Raw genomic sequence first — 25,397 nt, forward strand, 5'->3', positions numbered from 1 at the left:
GCCTATACTGTTGAAATTAAGAGAAGCATGTAACTCCTATAAAATATCACCTAAGTTAGAATCTTGAGTATTCTGTACAATGTTTCCTTTTGAGAACTTAGTGTGCATATCATAGAGTTCCTTCATAATTATCACTGTTTTCAATAAGGAGAAACTTACTTTTTTGAGAAAACAGGTTGATACTACTGAATTTAACAGAAACCAGTAACTCCTAGAACAAAACCATCTAAGTTAGAATCCAAAGTGTTGGATTCCCCTTTGAGATTTGAGTGTGCATGGCACAGGATTACTTCCTTTCAAATACCGTTTCAATTGTTAAAACATTCATTTTTGAGAAAACAGCTGATAATGCTGAATTTAAGAGAAACTTGCAACTCCTACAACAAAACCATCTAAGTTATAATCTTAAGTGTTGTGTACAATGTTCCCCTTTGATATTTTAGTGTTTATGTCACAGGATTACACCAATGTATCACCATTTTCAATTATAAGAAACAGTCATTTTTATGAAAAATGGCTTATACTGCAGCATTTAAGAGAAACGAGTAACTCCTATAACAAAACCACGTAAAATAGAAATTAGTGTTCTGTACAGTGTTCAACACTGAAATGTGTGTGCATGTCAATGGATTACTTTCTATCCATCAATCGCTGTTTTATATTGGGGAAACACACATTCTGGGAAAAAGGGCAATAGTGCTGAATTTTACAGAAACACGTAACCCCTTTACCAATACCATCTAAGTTAGAATCTTAAGTGTTCTGTACAATGTTCACTTTGAGAACTTAGTGTGCCTGTTTTAGGATTACTCCTTATTTATCCCATTTTCAAATGGGAGAAACATTCATCTTGGGATAAAAGAACTATACTGTTGAATTTAACACAAACCTTAACTCCTATTAAAAAACATGCAAGTTAGATCTTGAGTGTTCTGCACATTGTTCCTCTTTGAGAACTGAGTGGGTATGTCACAGGATTACTACCTATCCATAACCATTTTTAATTGTGAAAAACATTCATTTTTGGGAAAAAAGGCCAGTACTGCTGAATTTAAGAGAAACGTGTATCTCTTATCACAAAACCATCTAAGTTAGAATCTTGAGTATTCTGCTCATTGTACCCCTTTGAGAACTGAGTGGGCAAGTCACAGGATTACTCCCTATCTATCACCATTTTCAATTGGGAGAAGCAATCATTTTTATAAAAAATAGCCTATACTGCTGTATTTAAGGGAAACATATAACTCCTGTAACAAAATCATCTAAGTTAAAATTTTCAGTGTTCTGGACACATTTGTCTTTGAGAACTGAGTGTGCCTGTATCAGGAGTACTCTCTAGCTATTACCACTTTATATTGGAAGAAACTGAATTTTTTTTACAAAAAGTGGCCATTGGTGCTGTATTTAGAGAAACATGTAAGTCCTATAACAAAACCAGGTAAGTTAGAACTTGAGTGTTCTGTACAGTGTTCCCCTTTGAGAACTGAGTGTGCATGTCACTAGATTACATCCTATTTATCACCATTTTTAATTGAGAGAAATATTCATTTTGGGGGAAAAAGCCTATAATGTTGAAATTAAGAGAAACTTGTATCTCCCATAACAAAAACATTAAATTAGATCTTGAGTGTTCTGTACCATATTTCCCCTTTGGTAAGGGACTGTTCCTGTCACTGGATTATTCCCCATTTATCTATGTTTTCTATTGGGAGAAACACTCATTTTTACAAAAAAGGCCTACAACTGCTGTATTTAGAGAAACATGTAACTCCTATAACAAAACCATGTAGTTAGAATCTTGAGTATTCTGTTCATTGTTCCCCTTGGAGAACTTAGTATACATGTCACAGGATTACTCTCTATCAATCAGCATTATCAATTGAAAGAAACATTCATTTTTGAAAAAAAAGCCTGTACTGCTGAATTTAAGAGAAACATTAACTCCTATAACACAACCATGTAACTGAGAATCTTAAGTGTTCTGTAAAATGTTCCCATTTGAGAACTAAATATGCATGTCACAGAGCTACTTCTTATCTATCACCATTTTTAATTCAGAGAAACATTCATTTTTACAAAAAAAGTTCTATATTGCTGAACTTCAGAGAAACATGTAACTCATAACAAACCATGTAAGTAAGAACCTTGAGTGTTCTGTACAAATTTCCCCTTTAAGAACTAAGTGGGCATGTCACATGATGACTCCCTATCTGTCAACATTTAATTTGGGAGAAACATTCATTTTTGGCAATAATGGCCTATACTGCTGAATTCAAGGCAAACATGCAACTCTTCTTACAAAACTTGTAAGTTAGAATCTTGAGTGTTCTGTACAATGTACCCCTTTTAAAACTCAGTTAGCATGCCACAGAATTGCTTTCTATATAACACTTTCTTCAATGGGGAGAAACATTCATTTTTGGAAAAAATGAATTAATAGAAACATGTTACTTCTGTAACAGAACCATCTAAGTTAGAGTCTTGAGTGTCTATAAAATGCTCCCTTTTGAGAATTGAGTGTGACTGTTGCAGGATTACTCCCTACCTATCACTCTATTTTATTGGGAGAAAAATTCATTTTTCTGAAAATGGAATATACTGCTGTATTTAGAGAAACAATTATCTCCTATAAAAAACAATGTAAGTTGGAATCTTGAGTGTTCTGTACAAAGCTCCCTTCTAAGAACTGAGTGTGCATGTCACTAGATTGTGTCCAATGGCCACTGTTTTGAATTGAGAGAAACATTCATTTTTTGGGTTAAAGGCCTATACTGCTGAAATTAAGAGAAACATGTAACTCTTATAACAAAACCATCTAAATTAGAAACTTCATTGGTCTACACAATGTTCCCCTTTGAGAATAGAGTGTGCATGTTACAGGATTACTCCCTTTCTATCAGTGTTTTCACTTAGGAAACACATACATTTTTAGGAAAAGTCACTATATTGCTCCTTTAAGAAAAGCAGGAAACTCTTAAAACAAAACCATCTAAGTTAGAATCTTGAATGTTGTGTATCATATGGCCCTTTGAGAATCAACTTGTATTGTGCCTTGTGAACCCACATTTTCTATTGGGAGAAACATTCATTTTTGGGCAAAAAGGCCTATACTACTAAATTTAAGAGAAACATGTAAATATTATGACAAAACCATCTAAGTTAGAATTTTGAGTATTGTGTACAATACCCCTTGAGAACTCACTTGTCCTGTCACAGGATTACGCCTTTTCTTTCACCACTTTAAACTGAAAGAAACATTCATTTTTTCAATTTAAGGCCAATACTGCTGAATTTAGGAGAAACATGTACCTCCTGTATCAAAACCATCTAATTAGAATCTTAACTGTTCTGCACAATGTTCCACTTTGAGATCCGAGTGTGCCTGTCACAGTATTACTCTCTATCACCATTTTCAATTGGGAGAAATATTCATTTCCAGAGAGAAAGGACTCTCCTTTTGAATTTAAGAGAAACATGTAACTCCTATTACAAAACCATCTAAATTAGAAACTTGAGTGATTGGTACAATTTTCACTTTTAGAACTGGGTGGGCATGTCACAGGAATACTCCCTATCTATCACCATTTTCAATTTGGTGAAACATTCATTTTTTGGGAAAAAAATCCTATACTGCTGAATTAAAGGAAAACATGTAACTTATATAACAAAAACATCTAACTTAGACTCTTGATAGTGTGTGATGTTCCCTTTCAGCACTGGGTGGGCAAGTCACAGGATTATCCCCATCTATCACCATTTTCAATTGAGAGAAACATTCATTTTATGAAAAATAACCTATATTGCTGAGTTTAAGAGAAACATGTAACTACTTTAAGAAACCATCTAAGTTAGAATCTTCAGTGTTCTGTACAATGTACCTCTTTTTGAACTGTGAGCATGTCACAGGATTACTCCTTACATATTACCAATTGTAGTTGGGAGAAACATTCATTTTTGGGAAAAAAGGTTTATAATGCTGAAAATAAGTGGAACACATGACTCTTCTAACAAACCATCAAGGTTAGAGTCTTGAATGTTCTGTACAATGTTCCCCTTTGAGAACTGTGATGACCTGTCACAGGATTACTCCCTACATTTCACCATTTTAAATTGGTAGAAACATTCATTCTTTTTGAATAAAGTCCAGTACTGTGGAATTTAAGAGAAACATGTACCTCCTATAACAAAACCATCTATGTTAGAACACTGACTGTTCTGTACAGTGTTCCACTTTGTTATCTGAGTGTGCTTGTCACAATATTATTCCCCATCTATCACCATTTTCAATTGGGAAAAATATTCATTTCTGGGGGAAAAGCCCTCTCCTTGTGAATTTAAGAGAAACATGAAGCATGTGTAACAAAATCATCCAAATAGAAAAAACTTGAGTGATCTGTATAATTTTCCCTTTGAGAACAGAGTGGGTGTGTCTCAGGATTACTCCCAATCACCACTCTTTTCATTTGGAAAAGTATTCATTTTTGGAGAAAAAGTCCTCTACTTCTGAATTTAGGAGAACGTGTAACATCTATAGGAAAATCATCTAAGTTAGAATCTTGAGTGTTGTGCAAAATGTTCACAATTGAGAACTGAGTGTACCTGTCAGAGGATTGCTCCCTATCTTTCACCATTTTAAATTGGGTAAAACAATCATTTCTGGAAAAAAGGAAGATACTTCTGAATTTAGGAGAAACATTTAACATTTATAACAAAACCTTCTAAGTTACAATCTTGAGTGTTCTGTACAAGTTTCCCCTTTGACATCTGGGTTGGCCTGCCACATGATTACTCCCTATCTATTACCATTTTCAATTGGGAGAAACATTCACTTTTGGGAACAGGTCTATACTGTTGAATTTATGAGAAACATGTAACTCATATGAAAAACCATGTATGTTAGAATCTTGAGTGTTCTGTACAGTGTTACCCTTTGAGAACTGAGTATGCTTGTTCTAGGCTTACTCCCTATGTATCACTGTTTCTAATTCTTTTTTGGGAATAAGGACTTATACTGGTATATTTAAGAGAAACATGTAGGGGGCGGGGGTGGGTGGGTAAGGGAGGGGACGGGTGGAAGGGGGGAGAAATGACCCAAACATTGTATGTATATATGAGTAAAAGAAAAAAAAAAGAAAAAAGAAACATGTCACTCCTATAATGAAACCATCTATGATAGAATCTAGAGTGTTCTGTACAATGTTCCCTGTTGAGAATTGAGCAGGCAAGTCACAGCACTACTACCTACTGTCATAGTTTTCAAAGGGGGAAACACTCATTACTTGGAAAAAAGTCCAACACTGCTGAATATAAGAGAAACATGTAAAACTCCTATAACATATGCAAATATTAAGAAAAACATGTAATTCCTATATAAGATAATCTAACTTAGAATCTTCAGTGTTCTGTGCAATGTACCTTTTTGAGAACTGAGTGGGCCTGTCACAGAATTGCTCCCTATCTATCACTGTTTTCAATTGGAAGAAACACTCATTATTGGGGAAAAGGCCAAAACTGATGAATTTAAGAGAGACATGTAACTCCTAGTAACACAACCATCTAAGATAGAATCTTGGTTCTGTAAAATGCTCACATCTGAGAACAGTGTGCATCTCATAATCTCATAATGTATACAAAAAATGGCCTATACTGCTCCATATATATCACTGTTTGCAATTGGGACAAACTTTCATTTTTGGGAAAACAGATCTAAACTGCCTAAAGTAAGGGAAACATGTAACTTCTATAACAAAACAATGTGACTACACTCTTGAGTGTTCTGAACAATGTTCCCCTTTGAGAACTGAGTTTGTGTGTGATAGGATCACTCCCTAAGTATCAACATTTGGAAGAGGGAGAAACATTCATTTTTGGACAAAAATGATTATACTTGCTGAAATTAAGGGAAATATGTAACTCCAATTACAGAACCACGTAAGTTACAATCTTCAGTGTTCTCTACAATTTTTCATTTAGGGTATTGAGTGTGCTTATCACAATACTACTTCCTATCTATCACCACCTTCAATGGGGAGAACCATTCATTTTATGGAAAAAGTGATATACTGCTGAATTGAAGAGAAACATGTAACTCCTGTAACAAAACCATCTAAATTAGAAACTTGAGTGAACGGTACAATAATCCTTTTGAGAACTGAGTGTTCCTGTCACAGTATTACTTCATATATAATCACCATTTTCAATTGGGAGACACATTCATTTTGGGGGAAAAATGCCTATACTGCAGATTTAAAAAAACCATGCAACTCCTGTAACAAAACCATTCAGATTAGAAACTTCAGTGATCTGCACATTGCTCACCTTTAAGAACTAAGTATGCATGTCACAGGATTACTTCCTATCTATCACTGTTTTCATTTGGGAAAAAATATTCATTTTTTGGGAAAAAGTCCTCTACTTCTGAATTTAGGATAAACATGTAACAGGTATTACAAAACCATCTAAGTTAGAATTTTGAGTGTTGTGTACAATGTTCATCTTTGAAAACTAAGTGAGAATGTTACAGGATTACATTATCTATCACTAGTTTCAAATGAGAGAAACATTCATTTTGGGAAAAAAAGGCCTATACTGCTGAAATTAAGAGAAATACATATATCTTTAACAAAACCGTCTAAGAAAGAATCTTGAGTTTTCTGTACAATGTTCCCCTTTGAGTGGGCATGTCACAGGATTAGTCCCTATCTATAACCCTTTTGAATTGGGAAAAATACTCATTTTTGGGGAAAAAGGCCTCTACTACTGAATTTAAGAGAAACATGTAACTCCTGTCACCAACCATCTAAATTAGAAACTTGAGTGATTGGTACAATTTTCCTTTTGAGAATGGAGAGGGCCTGTCAAAGAAATACTCTTTATCTATCACCATTTTCAATTGGGTAAAACATTCATTTTTGGGAAAAAGTCCTATATTGCTGAGTTAAAGGGAAACATGTAACTCACATAACAAAAACATCTAAGATAGAATCTTGAATGTTGTGTATGATGTTCCCCTTTCAACACTTAGTGAGAATGTCACAGGATTACCTCCTTTTTATTACCATTTTCAATTGAGAGAAACATTCATTTTTTTTCATTTTTCTTTTATTATTCATATGTGCATACAAGGATTGGTTCATTTCTCCCCACTGCCCCCACCCCCTCCCTTATCACCCACTCCGCCCCCTCCCTCTCCCCCCCCAATACCCAGCAGAAACTATTTTGCCCTTATTTCTAATTTTGTTGTAGAGAGAGTATAAGCAATAATAGGAAGGAACAAGAGTTTTTGCTGGTTGAGATAAGGATAGCTATACAGGGCATTGACTCACATTGATTTCCTGTGCATGGGTGTTACCTTCTAGGTTAATTCTTTTTGATCTAACCTTTTCTCTAGTACCTGTTCCCCTTTTCCTATTGGCCTCAGTTGCTTTAAGGTATCTGCTTTAGTGAGAAACATTCATTTTTGGGAAAAAAGGCCTATACTGCTGCAATTAAGAGAAAAATGTAACTCTTTAACAAAACCATCTAAGTAAGACTCTTGGATTTCTGTACAATGTTCCCCTTTGAACTGAGTGTGCCTATCACAGGCTTACTCCCTGTCTGTCACCATTTTCAATTGGGAGAAACATTCATTTTTACAAAAAATAACCTATACTGTGGTATTTAACAGAAACATGTAACTCTGATAACAAAATCATCTAAGTTAGAATCTTGAGTGTTTTGTACAGTGTTCTACTTTGAGTGTTTATGTCACAGGATTACTCCATATATAAATATATCACTGTTTTTAATTGGGGAAAACATTCATTTTTATGGGAAATATCTTATACTGCTGAATTTAAGATAAACATGCCACACTTATAACATAACCTTTTTAATTTAATATATATATTTGTTTATACATTTATTTATATGTGTATACATTGTTGGGCCATTTCTATACCTGCATCCCCACCAGCCATCCCTCTCTGCCCCTGACTCCTCACTTCCAGGCAGAACCTCTTTTGCCCTCTTCTCCAATTTTGTTGAAGAGAAACATAAGAGATAATAAAAAAAAGATAGTATTTTTGCCTGCTTGAGGCAAAGAGATCTATACAGAGAGATTCCTAGCATTGCTTCTATGCATGTGTGTTACAACCTAAATTGGTTCATTTCTATCAGATCTCTTCACTACCTCCCAGTCTCTTTCCCACAGTGGACTCTGCCAGTTAAAGATTACTGTATTTGATTCTCTACAGTGGGCACATTAATCATTTTCAATGATAACAAAACCTTCTGTGTTAGAATCTTGAGTGTTCCGTACAGTGCTCCTCTTTGAGAATGAATGGGCATGACACAGCATTAGTTCCTTTTGATCATATTTTCTATTGGAGAATCATTCATTTTTGGAAAAAAGGCCTATACTGCTGAATTTAAGAGAAACATGTAACTCCTATAAAAATTATCTGCGTTTGAATTTTCTGTACAATATTCCCCTTTGAGAACCTGAGTGTGCTTTTACAACATAACTCCCTGTCACCACATTAAATTCAGCAAAACATTCATTTTTATTAGAAATGAGCAAAACTTCTGAATTAAAGAGAAATACACAACTCCTATAACAAAACCATATATGGTAAAATCTTGAGTATCTGTGTTCAAGATATTGAGAGCTGAGTTTGTATGTTACAGGATAGCTTCCCATCACCCTTTTCAATTGGGAGAAATATTCATTTTTGGGAAAAAAGACCTGTACTGCTGAAATTAAGAGAAACATGTATGTACTATAAGAAAACTATGTAAGATAGTATCTCAGTGTTTTCTAAAAGAATCCACTTCGAGAATTGAGTGTGCCTGTCACAGTATTATTCCCTACATATCACTATCTTCAATTGGAAGAAACATTCATTTTTATGACAAATGGCCTATACTGCTGTATTTAAGAGAAACATGTAATTCTTATTAAAAACCATGTAAGTTAGAATTGTGAGTGTTCTATAACATATTCCCCTTTGAGACTGAGTGTGGATGTCACAGTATTACTCTGTATCTATCACCATTTTTAATTTAGAGAAATATTTATTTTAAGATAAATGGTCTATACTGCGAAATTTATGAATAACTGTATCTCCTATAACATAATCATCTCGGTTAGAATCTTGAATATTCTATACAATGTTTCCCTTTGAGAACTGAGTGGGCATGTCACAGGATTGCTCCCTATCTATCACCATTTTTCATTTACAGGAACATTCATTTATGGGAATAAAAAGGTCTGTAGTGCTGAATTTAAGAGAAACATGTAACTCCTACAACAAAATCATCTGAATTATAATCTTGAGTGGTTTGTACAATGTTCCCATTTGAGAACTGAGTGTGTCAATCACTGGATTACTTGCTATCTATCAGCCTTTTCAATTGGGAGAATCATTCCTTTTTTTTTTTTTTTGAAAACTAGCCTCTACTGTTTTATTTAAGAGAAACTTGTAACTTCTATACCAAAACTATCTAAACTAAATCTGTATAATATTCCCCTTGGAGAACTGAGTGTGGATGTCACAGTATTAATACATATATTTCACAGTTTTTAATTAAGAGAAACATTTATGTTTAAGAAAAATGGCCTATACTGCTGAATTTAAGAGAACCATGTAACTCCTATAACAAAACTAAGTAAGTTTGAATATTGATTGTTTTGTACTATGTACCCCCTTGAGAACTGACTGCGGATGTCACAGGATTGCTCCATGTTATCATCATTTTTAATGAGGAGAAACATTATTTTTATGAAAAATGGTGTATACTGATGAATTTTAGAGAAATACATAACTCCCATTACAAAAGGATTAAAGTTAAAATATTAAGTATCTGTTCAAGGTCCCCCTTGTGAACTGAGTATGCCTGTGACAGGATTACTTCTTATCTATCACCATTTTCTTTTTTAAAAAAATTTTAATTTTTTTATTATTCATATGTGCATACAATGCTTGGATCATTTCTCCCACCTGCCCCCAACCCATCCCTTACCACCCACTGCACCCCCTCCATATCACCCCCTCCCTCTCAATACCCAGCAGAAACTATTTTGCCCTTATCTCTAATTTTGTTGAAGAGAGAGTATAAGCATTAATAGGAAGGAACAAGGGTTTTTGCTAGTTGAGATAAGGATAGCTATACAGGAAGTTGCCTCAATTTGATTTCCTGTGTGTGTGTGTTACCTTCTAGGTTAATTCTTATTGATCTAACCTTTTCTCTAGTTCCTGGTCCCCTTCTCCTATTGGCCGCAGTTGCTTTTAAAGTATCTGCTTTAGTTTCTCTGCATTGAGGGCAACAAATGCTAGCTAATTTTTTAGGTGTCTTACCTATCCTCACACCTCCCTTTTGTGCACTCACTTTTATCTGTGATCAAAGTTCAATCCCCTTGTTGTGTTTGCCCTTGATCTAATGTCCACATATGAGGGAGAACACATGATTTTTGGTCTTTTGGGCCAGGCTAACCTCACTCAGAATGATGTTCTCCAATTCCATCCATTTATCTGCAAATGATAACATTTCATTCTTCTTCATGGCTGCATAAAATTCCATTGTGTATAGATACCACATTTTCTTAATCCATTCGTCAGTGCTGGGGCATCTTGGCTGTTTCCATAACTTGGCTACTGTGAATAGTGCCGCAATAAACATGGGTGTGCAGGTGCCTCTGGAGTAACCTGTGTCACAGTCTTTTGGGTATATCCCCAAGAGTGGTATTGCTGGATCAAATGGTAGGTGAATGTTTAGCTTTTTAAGTAGCCTCCAAAATTTTTTCCAGAGTGGTTGTACTAGTTTACATTCCCACCAACAGTGTAAGAGGGTTCCTTTTTCCCCGCATCCTCGCCAACACCTGTTGTTGGTGGTGTTGCTAATGAAGGCTATTCTAACAGGGGTGAGGTGGAATCTTAGTGTGGTTTTAATTTGTATTTCCTTTATTTCTAGAGATGGCTATCACCATATTCAATTGGAAAAAATAATCATTTTTGGGCAAAAAGGCCTGTACTATTGAAGTTAAGAGAAGCATGTAAATCCCATAACAAAACAATGTAGGTAGAATCCCCACTATTTTGTGCAATGCTCCCCTTTGAGAACTGAATGTGCATGTAACAGGATTACTTCTTATCTATAACCATTTTCAATTGGGAGAAACATTCTTTTACATGAAAAATAACCTATTGTGCTGAATTTAAGAGAAATATGTAACTCCTATAACCAAACCATATAAGCAAGAATCCTGAGTGTTCTGCACATGTACCTCTCTGAGAACAGAGTGGGCATGTCACAGGATTATTCTCTATCACCATTTTCAGTTGGGAAAAACATTCTATTTTGGGAAAAAAGGCCTATACTGCTGAATTGAAGAGAAACATGTACTACTCTCACAAAACCATATAAGTTAGAATCTTGAGTGTTCTGCATAATGTTCCCTTTGAGAACTGAGTGACATATCACAGAATCACTCCCTAACTATCACCATTTTTCTTGGGAGAAACATCAATTTTTATGAAAAATGACCCATACTGTTTTATTTAAGAGAAATATGTAACTCATTTAACTGAACCATCTAAGTCACAATCTTGAGAATTCTGTACAAATTTGCCATTTGTGAACTGAGTGGACACATCACAGGGTTACTTCCTGTCTATCACCATTTTCAATTAGGGGAAACATTCATTTTTAAAAAATATCCAGGGGGAGATTCCAAGATGGCGGCTAGAGGTAGGAAGCAGAAAGCAAGCCTCCTTCGGCCCTGAACGCCAAAGATTGGGGGAAGGGAACCCTTCCCGGGACTGTAAATAAACAAGCCAGGTGGGCCGGAGAGCCTCTGGTGGGAGTGGGGCGTGCGCCCAGCAACCAGGAGCAGGAAACCTTGTGAGAGAGGCAGAGGGAGGAAAACTCAACAGGAGAGGAGGGACGACCCACTTCCCACGTGAACTGTAAATAAACATGGCAGCCAGCAGGAGCAGCAGCACTGCCACGTGAACTGTAAATAAACATGGCAGTCATCAGGAGCAGGAAAGCTTGTGAAAGCGGCAGTGGGAGGAAAACAGCACAGGAGAGGGGTGAAGACCCACGTCCCACATGAACTGTAAATAAACACACAGGCCTGAGAACGCGGGTGCAGTGTCACCTTTCCCAGTGCTTGGAAAGGGGAAAGCCTGTAGCAGAGGCTCCCGCACAGGAGAACTCTAAACAAACAAAGCCTGTGGGACCAGGTGAGTGCTAAGTTCACCCCAGAGATCTGCATAAATAACACCTCCAGCAACATCAGGCTGACAGCAGCAGGCAGGCAAGCCACAGTTGCAGATACCACTCTCAGAACTGTCTCCAGACTCTTTTTTTTTCTTTTTCTCCCTACCTTTGATGGCAGAACAACCGAATTACACCTGCAAGCTGAAAAACTTACTGAAACTGTATTGCATTTGAACTTGGGACACTTGGTGGGTTTTTTTTTTTTGTGTGTGTAGTTTTGTTCTACTTTATGTGTCCCCTTTGATGAGACAACTACAGAACAACATCTGAGGCACCATCTCCAGAACTGGAGACTGAGACAGACACCCAAATTATTAAGACTGAAACTGCATTGCATGTAAACTTGGAGGTTTTTTGTTTTTTTTTTTTAATTTTCTATTTTCCATTTTATTTTAATTCATTTTTATATACAGATATTTCTTTCATTTACTTATTTTTTATTTTATCTTTGATTTTCAATCCTCTCTCTGTCTCTCTAATGTCTGTTCAGCTTACTGTCAATTAGTACACTAACGCTCCCTGTTTATACCTTTGAAACTTTCTTGTCTGAAATCTTGTTCTGCTTTCTCCCTCTTGTCTGTGTATTTCTTTTTCCCTTTTCTTTAACTTCTTGCTTTCCATCTCAGCTCACTCTTCCATTCTAAATATTACCATTGTTATTACTACAAGCTAGAAAATACTTAATTGCACACAGTACAGGGACAGTAACAACACCAAAGACAATGATGGGAAGACAGAAAAAACAGGGAAAACAGTTTCCCCAGAGCAAAAAATTAGTACAGGAACCAGAGGGGAATGAAGAAAACAGATACTCAGATCCACACTCCAATAAAATGAAGATGAACTATGCCAAAGGATCCAATGAAGCCCACAAGAATAATTTAAAAGAAGACATACTACTAGTACTCAATGAGAATTTTATAGAGATGATACTGGATAGGGTCAACCAAAATGTACAGGAGACACTCAAGAAATTCCAAGACAACAAAAATAGAGAATTTGAAAAAGCAAAAGAAGAAATAAAGGAAACCATAGAAGCACTGTATAAACACCAAAGTGAAAGAGAGAACACAATGAATAAATGGATAAATGAACTCAGGACAAAAATAGACAACATTAAAGAGGAAAACTGCCAGGATATGGAAAACCTCAGAAAAAAGAACGAAACAGAACTGCAAAACAAAACGGAAGGCCAATCCAGCAGAATAGAATAAACAGAAGACAGAATCTCAGAACTTGAAGATGAAATGGTAATCAAAGGAAAAACTGAAGAACTATTAATTAAACAACTCAAGACCTGTGAAAAGAAAATGCAAGAACTCACTGACTCCATCAAAAGACCAAACTTGAGAATCATGGGTATCGAAGAAGGAGAAGAGGTGCAAGCGAAGGGAATGCATAATCTATTCAACAAAATAATAATGGAAAATTTCCCAAATCTAGAGAAAGATATTCCCATACAGATGCAAGAGGCCTCCAGGACACCAAACAGACCAGATCAAAATAGAACTACTCCACCACATATCATCATTAAAACAACAAGTTCAGAAACTAAGGAAAGAATATTGAAGGCTGTAAGAGAGAAAAAACAAGTAACATACAAAGGTACACCCATCAAAATCACAGCAGACTTCTCAACAGAAACATTAAAAGCAAGAAGAGCATGGGGTGAGATCTTCCAGGCATTGAATGAAAATAACTTCAACCCCAGGATACTCTACCCAGCAAAGCTATCATTCAAAATAGATGGAGCAATAAAAGTCTTCCATGATAAGCAGAAACTAAAACAATATGTGACCACAAAGCCACCACTACAAAAGATTCTGCAAGGGATTCTGCACACAGAAAGTGACACCCAACTTAACCATGAAAAGGCAGGCAGCACCAAACCACAGGAAAAGAAAAAACAAGACAGACGAGAGGAACCTCAACTTAGGTACACACAATCAAACCTTCAAACAACTAAGACAACTAAATGACAGGAATTACCACATACCTATCAGTACGAATGCTTAATGTTAATGGACTTAATTCACCCATCAAAAGACACCATTTGACAAAGTGGATTAAAAAGGAAGATCCAACAATTTGTTGCTTACAGGATACTCATCTAACCGACAGAAATAAGCATATGCTTAGGATGAAAGGCTGGAAGAAGATTTACCAAGCCAATGGCCCCCAAAACAGGCAGGAGTAGCAACACTTATCTCTGACAAAGTAGACTTCAAACCTACATTGATCAAATGAGATAAAGAGGGACATTCCATACTAATAAAAGGGGAAATAGACCAAAAGGAAATAATAATCATCAATCTGTATGCACCCAATGTCAATGCACCCAATTTCATCAAATATACCCTGAAAGACCTAAAAGCATATATAAACGCCAACACGGTGGTTTGTGGGAGACTTTAACACCCCATTATCATCAATAGATAGGTCATCCAAACAAAAAATCAGTAAAGAAATCCAAGATCTAAAATATGCAATAGATCAAATGGACCTAGTAGATGTCTATGGAACATTTCATCCAACCTCTACACAATATACATTCTTCTCAGCAGCCCATGGAACCTTCTCCAAAATAGATCATATCCTAGGGCACAAAGCAAGTTTCAGCAAATATAAGAAAATAGAAATTATACCGTGCATACTATCTGATCACAATGCAGTAAAAGTAAAACTCAACAACAAAAGAAAGACAAAAAACATGCAAACAGCTGGAAACTAAATAACTCATTACTTAATGAAGAATGGATCATTGATGAAATAAAAGAGGAACTTAAAAAGTTCTTGGAAGTCAATGAAAATGAAAACACAACCTACCTGAACCTATGGGACACAGCTAAGGCAGTCCTGAGAGGAAAGTTTATAGCCATGAGTGCATATATTAAAAAGACTGAAAGATCCCAAATCAATGACCTAATGATACATCTCAAACTCCTAGAAAAACAAGAACAAGCAAATCCCAAAACAAATAGAAGGACACAAATAATAAAAATAAGAGCTGAAATCAACGAAATAGAAACCAAAAAAACCATACAAAGAATTAATGAAGCAAAAAGTTGGTTCTTTGAAAAAATAAACAAGATCGATAGACCTCTGGCAAACCTGACTAAAATGAGGAGAGAAAAAACACAAATTAGTAGAATTAGGAATGCAAAAGGGGAGATAACAACAAACACCATGGAAGTCCAGGAAATCATCAGAGACTACTTTGAGAACCTATGTTCAAATAAATTTGAAAATTTTAAAGAAATGGACAGATTTCTAGATACATATGATCATCCAAAACTGAACCAAGAGGAAATTAATCACCTGAATAGACCTATAATACAAAATGAAACTGAAGCAGCAATCAAGAGTCTCCCCAAAAAGAAAAGTCCAGGACTTGATGGAGTCTCAGCTGAATTCTATCAGACCTTTAAAGAAGAACTGATACCAACCCTCCTTGAACTGTTCCACGAAATAGAAAGGGAAGGAAAACTGCCAAACACATTTTATGAAGCCAGTATTACACTTATCCCAAAACCAGGCAAAGACACCTCCAAAAAGGAGAACTATATACCAATCTCCTTAATGAACATTGATGCAAAAATCCTCAACAAAATAATGGCAAACTAATTCAACAACACATCAAAAAGATTATTCACCACGACCAAGTAGCCTTCATCCCAGGGATGCAGGGGTGGTTCAACATATGAAAATCAATAAATGTAATAAACCACATTCACAGAAGCAAAGACAAAAACCACTTGATCATCTCAATAGATGCAGAAAAAGCCTTTGATAAGATCCAACATCATTTCATGATTAAAGCTCTAAGAAAACTAGGAATAGATGGAAAGTTCCTCAACATTATAAAAGCTATATATGACAAACCTACAGCCAGCATTACACTTAATGGAGAAAAACTGAAACCATTCCCTCTAAAATCAGGAACGAGACAAGGATGCCCACTATCTCCACTCCTATTCAACATAGTACTGGAATTCCTAGCCAGAGCAATTAGGCAAGAAGGAATAAAAGGAATACAAATAGGTAAAAAAACTGTCAAAATATCCCTATTTACCGATGACATGATCCTATACCTTAAAGACCACAAATAAAAACTCTACTCAGAAGCTTCTAGACATCATCAATAGCTATAGCAAGGTAGCAGGATATAAAATCAACATAGAAAAATCATTAGCATTTCTATACACTAACAATGAGCAAGCTGAAAAAGGATGTATGAAAATAATTCCATTTACAATAGCCTCAAAAAAAATCAAATACCTAGGTGTAAACCTAACAAAAGATGTGAAAGACCTCTACAAGAAAACTATACACTTCTAAGGAAAGAGATTGAGGAAGACTATAGAAAGTGGAGAGATCTCCCATGCTCATGGATTGGTAGAATCAACATAGTAAAAATGTCGATACTCCCAAAAGTAATCTACATGTTTAATGCAATTCCCATCAAAATTCCAATGACATTCATTAAAGAGATTGTAAAATCTACTGTGAAATTTATATGGAAACACAAGAGGCCACGTTTAGCCAAGGCAATACTCAGTCAAAAGAACAATGCAGGAGGTATCACAATACCTGACTTCAAACTATATTACAAAGCAATAATGATAAAAACAGCATGGTACTTGCACAAAAACAGACATGAAGACCAGTGGAACAGAATAGAGGACCCAGATATGAAGTCACACAACTATAACCAACTTGTCTTTGACAAAGGAGCTAAAAATATATGATGGAGAAAAAGCAGCCTCTTCAACAAAAACTGCTGGGAAAACTGGTTAGCAGTCTGCAAAAAACTGAAACTAGATCCATGTATATCACCCTATACAATATTAACTCAAAATAGATCAAGGATCTTAATATCAGACCCCAAACTCTAAAGTTGATACAGGAAAGAGTAGGAAATACTCTGGAGTTAGTAGGTTTAGGTAAGAAATTCTCAATGAAACCCCAGCAGCACAGCAACTAAGAGATTGGATAGATAAATGGGACCTCATAAAGCTAAAAAGCTTCTGTTCATCAAAAGAAATGGTCTCTAAACTGAAGAGAACACCCACAGAGTGGGAGAAAATATTTGCCAAATATACATCAGACAAAGGACTGATAACCAGAATATACAGGGAACTTAAAAAACTAAATTCTCCCAAAACTAATGAACCAATAAAGAAATGGGCAAGTGAACTAAACAGAACTTTCTCAAAAGAAGAAATTCAAATGGCCAAAAAACACATGAAAAAATGCTCACCATCTCTGGCAATAAAGGAAATGCAAATTAAAACCACGCTAAGATTCCACCTCACCCCTGTTAGAATAGCCATCATCAGCAACACCACCAACAACAGGTGTTGGCGAGGATGCAGGGAAAAAGGAACCCTCTTACACTGTTGGTGGGGATGTAGACTAGTACAACCACTCTGGAAAAAAATTTGGAGGCTACTTAAAAAGCTAGACATCGATCTACCATTTGATCCAGCAATACCACTCTTGGGGATATACCCAAAAGACTGTGACACAGGTTACTCCAGAGGCACCTGCACACCCATGTTTATTGTGGCACTATTCACAATAGCCAAGTTATGGAAACAGCCAAGATGCCCCACCACCAACGAATGGATTAAGAAAATGTGGTATCTATACACAATGGAATTTTATGCAGCCATGAAGAAGAACGACATGTATCATTCACTGGTAAATGGATGGAATTGGAGAACATCATTCTGAGTGAGGTTAGCCTGGCCCAAAAGACCAAAAATCGTATGTTCTCCCTCATATGGGGACATTAGATCAAGGGCAAACACAACAATGGGATTGGACTATGAGCACATGATAAAAGCGAGAGCACACAAGGGAGGAGTGAGGATAGGTAAGACACCTAAAAAATTAGCTAGCATTTGTTGCCCTTAACTCAGAGAAACTAAAGCAGATACCTTAAAAGCAACTGAGGCCAATAGGAAAAGGGGACCAGGAACTAGAGAAAAGGTTAGATCAAAAAGAATTAACCTAGAAGGTAACACCCACGTACAGGAATTCAATGTGAGTCAATGCCCTGTATAGCTATCCTTATCTCAACCAGCAAAAACCCTTGTCCCTTCCTGTTATTGCTTATACTCTCTCTACAACAAAATTAGAAATAAGGGCAAAATAGTTTCTGCTGGGTATTGAGGGGGTGGGCGGAGAGGGAGGGGGTGGAGTGGGTGGTAAGGGAGGAGAAGGGTGCAGGGGTGAGAAATGAACCAAGCCTTGTATGCACATATGAATAATAAAAGAAAAAAAAGAGCAAAAAAAAAAAGGACTAATAACCAGAATATATAGGGAACTTAAAAAACTAAATTCTTCCAAAATTAATGAACCAATAAAGAAGTGGGCAAGTGAACTAAACAGAAATTTCTCAAGAGAAGAAATTCAAATGGCCAAAAAACACATGAAAAAATGCTCACCATCTCTAGCAATAAAGGAAATGCAAATTAAAACCACACTAAGATTCCATCTCACCTCTGTTAGAATAGCCATCATTAGCAACACCACTAACAACAGGTGTTGGCGAGGATGTGGGGTAAAAGGAACCCTCTTACATGCTGGTGGGAATGCAAACTAGTGCAGCCATTCTGGAAAAAAATTTTGAGGCTACTTAAAAAGCTGGACATCGATCTACCATTTGATTGAGCAATACCACTCTTGGGGATATACCCAAAAGACTGTTACTCTAGAGGCACCTGCACACCCATGTTTATTGTGGCACTATTCACAATAGCCAAGTTATGGAAACAGCCAAGATGCCCCACTACTGACGAATGGATTAAAAAAATGTGGTATTTATACACAATGGAATTTTATGCAGCCATGAAGAAGAATGAAATGTTATCATTCACTGGTAAATGGATGGAATTGGAGAACATCATTCTGAGTGAGGTTAGCCTAGCCCAAAAGACCAAAAATCATGTGTTCTCCCTCATATGTAGATATTAGATCAAGGGCAAACACAACAAGGGGATTGTACTTTGTTTACATGATAAAGTAAGAGCACACAAGGGAGGTACGAGAATAGGTAACACACCTAAAAAACTAGATAGTATTTGTTGTCCTCAAAGCAGAGAAACTAAAGCAGATACTTTATTTATTTATTTTTCCTTTTTCTTTTATTATTCATATGTGCATACAAGGCTTGGTTCATTTCTCACCCCTGCCCCCACCCCCTCTCTTACACCCACTCTGCCCCCTCAATCTCCCCCCACCCCTCAATACCCAGCAGAAACTATTTTGCCCTTATTTCTAATTTTGTTGTAGAGAGAGTATAAGCAATAACAGGAAGGGACAAGGGTTTTTGCTGGTTGAGATAAGGATAGCTATACAGGGCATTGACTCACATTGATTTCCTGTGCGTGTGTGTTACCTTCTAGGTTAATTCTTTTTGATCTAACCTTTTCTCTAGTACCTGTTCCCCTTTTCCTATTGGCCTCAGTTGCTTTTAAGGTATCTGCTTTAGTTTCTCTGCGTTAAGGGCAAAAAATGCTAGCTAATTTTTTAGCTGTCTTACGTATCCTCACCCCTCCCTTGTGTGCTCTCGCTTTTATCATGTGCTCATAGTCTAATCCCATTGTTGTGTTTACCCTTGATCTAATGTCCACATATGACGGAGAACATACAATTTTTGGTCTTTTGGGCCAGGCTAACGTCACTCAGAAGGATGTTCTCCAATTCCATCCATTTACCAGCAAATGATAAGATTTCGTTCTTCTTCATGGCTGCATAAAATTCCATTGTGTATAGATACCACATTTTCTTAATCCATTTGTCAGTGGTGGGGCATCTTGGCTGTTTCCATAATTTGGCTATTGTGAATAGTGCTGCAATAAACATGGGTGTGCAGGTGCCTCTGAAGTAACCTGTGTCACAGTCTTTTGGTTATATCCCCAAGAGTGGTATTGCTGGATCAAATGGTAGATCGATGTCTAGCTTTTTAAGTAGCCTCCAAATTTTTTTCCAGAGTGGTTGTACTAGTCTACATTCCCACCAACAGTGTAAGAGGGTTCCTTTTTCCCCACATCCAAGGAGATACTTTAAAGCAACTGAGGCCCATAGGCGAATGGGATTAGGAACTAGAGAAAAGGTTAGTTCAAGAACAATTAACTTAGGAGGTCACACACATGTACAGGAAATCAATGCAAGTCAATTCCCTGTATAGCTATGCTTATCTCAACTAGCAAAACCCTTGTTCCTTCCTATTATTGCTGATACTCTCTCTTCAATAAAATTAGAGATAAGGGAAAAATAGTTTCTGCCGTGTATTGAGGGGTAAGGGGGTGGATAAGAGGGGGAGCAGAGTAGGGTAAGGGAGATGGCAGGGAAGGGGGGAGAAGTGACCCCATCATTGTATGCACATATGAATAAAATAAAAATTAAAAAAACAAAAAACAGAAAACAAAAAGACTAATTCATTTCTCACAAGGAACCAATGTGCTATATGTTTCACTTTCTAACAGACATGGCTTTCTTTCAAAAGATACATATGTTTCTTCCACTCAGCTCAGTAGGCCTATTTATAACAAAATGTCCATTTCTTCCTCTTATAAACTCTGGTAGGCTAGAAATATTACTTTCAAAAACTAACTCAGTTCTCACAGGGAAACAATGTGCTAGATGCTCCATCTTCTAACTTAGGTGGATTTCTTTTGAGAGACACATATGTTTTCTTCAATTCACGTGAATAGGCCTATTTTGACCAAATGAGCATTTCTCCCCCTTGAAAACCCTGATGGGCAGGCTTCTTTCAAAATCTCATGCAATTCTCACAAGCAAACAATTTGCGAGATGCTCCACCTTCTTATATAGGTGTTTTTCTTTCTGGAGTTTCAGTGTTTTTCAATTCTGCTGAATAGCCTATTTGTAAAAAAGCTAGCGTTTCTCCCCCTTGAAAACCCTGATGTGCAGGCTGTATTTCTTTTAAAGACAAACTCAATTCCCACTGGTAAACAAGGTGCTACATAATCCTGCTTCTAACTCAGATGGTTTTCTTTTGAGAGATACATGTGTTTCCTCAACTCAGCTGAATAGGCCAATTTGAGCAAATTAAGCATATCTCCAACTTGAAAATCCTGATGGGCAGTCAGTATTCCTTTCAAAAACTAACTAAATTCTCACAGGGAAACAATGTGCTAGATATTTCACCTTCTAACATAGATGGTTTTCTCTTGTGAGTTAAATGTGTTTCTTCAATTCACCTAAAAAGACCTATTTTTTTTTTACAAATAAGCATTTACCCCTTGAAAACCATGATGGGCAAGTATTATTCCTTTCAAAAACTTACTCAATTCTCATGGGTAAACAAGTGCTAGATGCTTCACCTTCTAATTCTGATGTTTTTCTTTTAAGAGATGCATGTGTTTCTACAATTCAGCTGAATAGGCCTTTTTGGAAAAAAGTGAGGGTTTCTCTCGCTTGAAAACCAAGTTGGGCTGCCCATATTCCTTTCAAAACAAAAACAATTCTCACAGGGAAACAAGGTGCTAGATGCTCCTTTCTGATTTAGATGGATTTTTTCGAGAGATACACATATTTCTTCAACTCAGCTGAATTGTCCTATTTGGAACAAAATGTCCGTTTCTACCCCTTGAAAACCCTGATAGGCAGGCAGTATTCCTTACAAAAACTAACTCAATTCTCACTGGCAAACAACGTGCTAGATGGTCTTGCTTGTAACTTAGAAGGCTTTCTTTCGAGAGATACATGTGTTTCTTCAACTCATCTGAATAGCCTATTTGGAGCAAATTCAACGTTTCTACCCTTTGAAAACCACGATGGACAGGCAGGGTTTATTTCAAAAAACACTCAATTCTCACAGGGAAACAACATGCTAAATGCTCCCCCTTCTAACATAGACGCTTTACTTTACAATTCAGCTGAATAAGCTTATATGGAACAAAATGACTGTCACTCACCTTTGAAATCCCTGATTGGCATGCAGTATTCCTTTCAAAAACTAAAACAATTCTCACACGGAAACAATGTGCTACATGATCCTGCTTCTAACTTAGATTTTTTTTTTTTGAGAGATACATGTGTTTCTTCAATTCAGTTGAATAGGGCTGTTTGGAACCCAAAATTCGTTTCTCCCCATTGAAAACACTGAAGGGCAGGCAGTGTTCCTTTCAAAAACTAGCTCAATTCCCAAAGGGAAACAAAGAGCTAGATGCTCCTCCTTCTAAAACAGATGCTTTTCCACCGAGAGATACATGTGTTTCTTAAATTCAGCTGAATAGGCCTTTATGGAAGAAAATGAGTGTTTCTCACAATTGAAATGCCTGATTGGCAGGCAGTATTCCTTTTAAAAATTAACTCAGTTCTCACAGGGAAACAATGTGGTAGATGTTCCTGTTTCTATCTTAGATGGCTTTCTTTGAGAGATATATGTGTTTCTTCTACACGGCTGAATAGGTCTATTTGGAACAAAATGTGCATGTCTGTTCCTTGAAAACACTGTTAGGCAGGTAGTATTCCTTTCAAAAACTAACTCAATTTTCACTGGAAAACAAGGTGCTAGATTCTCCTGCTTCTATTTTAGATGGTTTTCTTACGAGAGATACATCTACTTTTTCAACTCACTGAATAGGCCTATTTGGAAAAAAATGGGTGGTTACTACACCTTGTAACACAGATTGGCAGGCAGTATTCCTTTGAAAAACAAACTCAATTCTCACAGGGAAACAATGTGCTAGAAGCTCCTGCTTCTATCTTACATGGCTTTCTCTTGAGAGATACATATGTTCATTCAAGTCAGCTGAAAGGCATATTTGGAACAAAATGGGCATTTCTCACCTTTGAAAACCCTGACTAGAAGGCAGTATTCCTTTACAAAACTAATTCAGAAATCACAGGGAAAGGATGTGGTAGATTATCCACCTGCTAATGTACAGGGTTTTCTTTTGGAAGATATATGTGTTTCTTCACCTCAGCTGAAAAGGCCAATTTGGACCAAAATGCGTGTTTCTAGCCCTTGAAAACCCTAATAGGCAGGCAGTAATCCTTTCAAAAACGAATCCAGTTCTCACTGTTAAAAAAAGGTCCAACATTCTCCAGCTTCTAACTTAGATGGTTTTCTTTCAAGAGATACATATGTTTCTTCATTCAGCTGAATAGGCCTATTTGTAACAAAATGTGTGATTCTTCCCCTTATAAACCATGGTAAGCTAGAAGTATTCCTTTAAAAAAAAACTCATTTCTCACATGGAAACAATGTGGTAGATGCTTACCCTTCTAACTTAGGTGGTTTTCTCTCAAGAGGTACATGAGTTTCTTCAATTAACCAGAATAGGCCTATTTTGAACAAGTGAGTGTTTCACCCCTTGAAAACCCTGATGGCCAGGCAGTTTTCTTTTCAAAAACTAACTCAGTTCTTACATGGAAACAATGTATTAGATGATTCTGCTTCTAACGTAGATGGTTTTCTTTCGAGAGTTACATGTGTTTCTTCAATTCAGTTGAATAGGCCTATTTGGAACCAAATGTTCATTTCTTCCCCTTGAAAAGCCTGAAGGGCAGGCAGTATTCCTTTCAAAAACTAACACAATTCTCACAAAGAAACAGTGTGCTAGATTCGCCTGCTTCTAACATAGATGATTTTCAGGAGATACATGTGTTTCTTCAACTCACCTGAATTGGCCTATTTGGAACAATTTGAGCATTTTTCCCCCTTGAAAACCATGATGGGCAGGTAGTATTCCTTTCAAAAACTCCCTCTATTCTCACACAGAAACAATGTGCTGGATGTACCACCTTCTAACATAGATGGTTTTCCTTCGAGAGATACTCTTGTTTCTTCAACTCAGCTGAATAGTCCTATTTGTAACAAAAAGTGGGATTATGACCTTTGAAAACTCTGTTAAGCAGTCAGTATGCTTTCCAAAAACTAACTCAATTCTCACAGGGAAAGAAGGTGCTAATGTTCCTGCTCCAAAATTTGATGGTTTTCTTTCGAGTGATGTATGTGTCTTCAACTCACTTGATTAGGACTTTTTGGAAAAATTTGAACTATAATCCATGATGGGCAGGCAGCATTCTTTTAAAAAACTAACTTAATTCTCACAGAGAAACAATATGCTTAATGTACCTCCTTCTATCCTAGATGTTTTTCTTTCAAGAAATACATGTGTCTCTTCAACTCTGCTGAAAAGGCCTCTTTTGAACAAAATTTTTGTTCCTCCACCTTGAAATTGTAATTGGCGGGCAGTATTCCCTTCTAAAATTAAGTCAATTCTCACATGGAAACAATGTGCTAGATGCTCCTGCTTCCAACTTAGATGGTTTTCTTTTGAGAGATACATGTGATTCTTCAACTCAGCGGAACAGGCCTATTTGGAACAAAATGTGCATTTCTCCCCCATTATAACCCTGAAGGGCAGACAGTATTCCATTGAAAAACTAACTCAATTCTCACAGGGAAACGAGGAGATAGATTCTCCTCCTTCTAACTTAGATGGTTTTCTTTGTACAGATACATGTGTTTCTTCAATTCAGTTGAATAGGCCTGTTTGGAGCAATTTGAGCATTTCTCCCTCTTGAAAACCATGTTGGCCAGGCAGTATACCTTTCAAAAACTAGCTCAATTCTAACAGTGAAACAAAGTGCTAGATGTCCCACCTTCTAATATAGATGCTTTTCTTTCAAGAGATACATGTGTTTCTTCAACTCACTTGAGTAGGCCTATATGGAAAAATTTGAACGTTTCTCCCCCTTGAAAACCCTGAAGGGCAGCCAGTATTCCTTTCAAAATCCAACTCAATTCTCACAGGGAAACAACGTTTGAGGTGCTCCACCTTCCAACACAGGTGCTTTTCTTTCGAGAGATATTTGTGATTCTGCAATTGAGCTCAATAGGCCTATATGGAAAAAAATGAGTGTTTCTCACCTTTGAAATCCCTGATTGGCAGTCAGTATTCCTTTCAAAGACGAACTCAGTTCTCACAGGGAAACAAGGTGGTACATGCTCCTGATTCTACCTTAGATGGTTTTCTTTCGACAGTTTCGTGTGTTTCTTCAATTCAGCTGAATAGGCCCATTTTGAACAATTTGAGCATTGCACTCAATTGAAATCCATGATGGGCATGCAGTATTCCTTTTAAAAACTA

The sequence above is a fragment of the Castor canadensis genome, chromosome 16 (assembly GCF_047511655.1).
Source record: "Castor canadensis chromosome 16, mCasCan1.hap1v2, whole genome shotgun sequence".
Classification (NCBI taxonomy): Eukaryota; Metazoa; Chordata; class Mammalia; order Rodentia; family Castoridae; genus Castor; species Castor canadensis.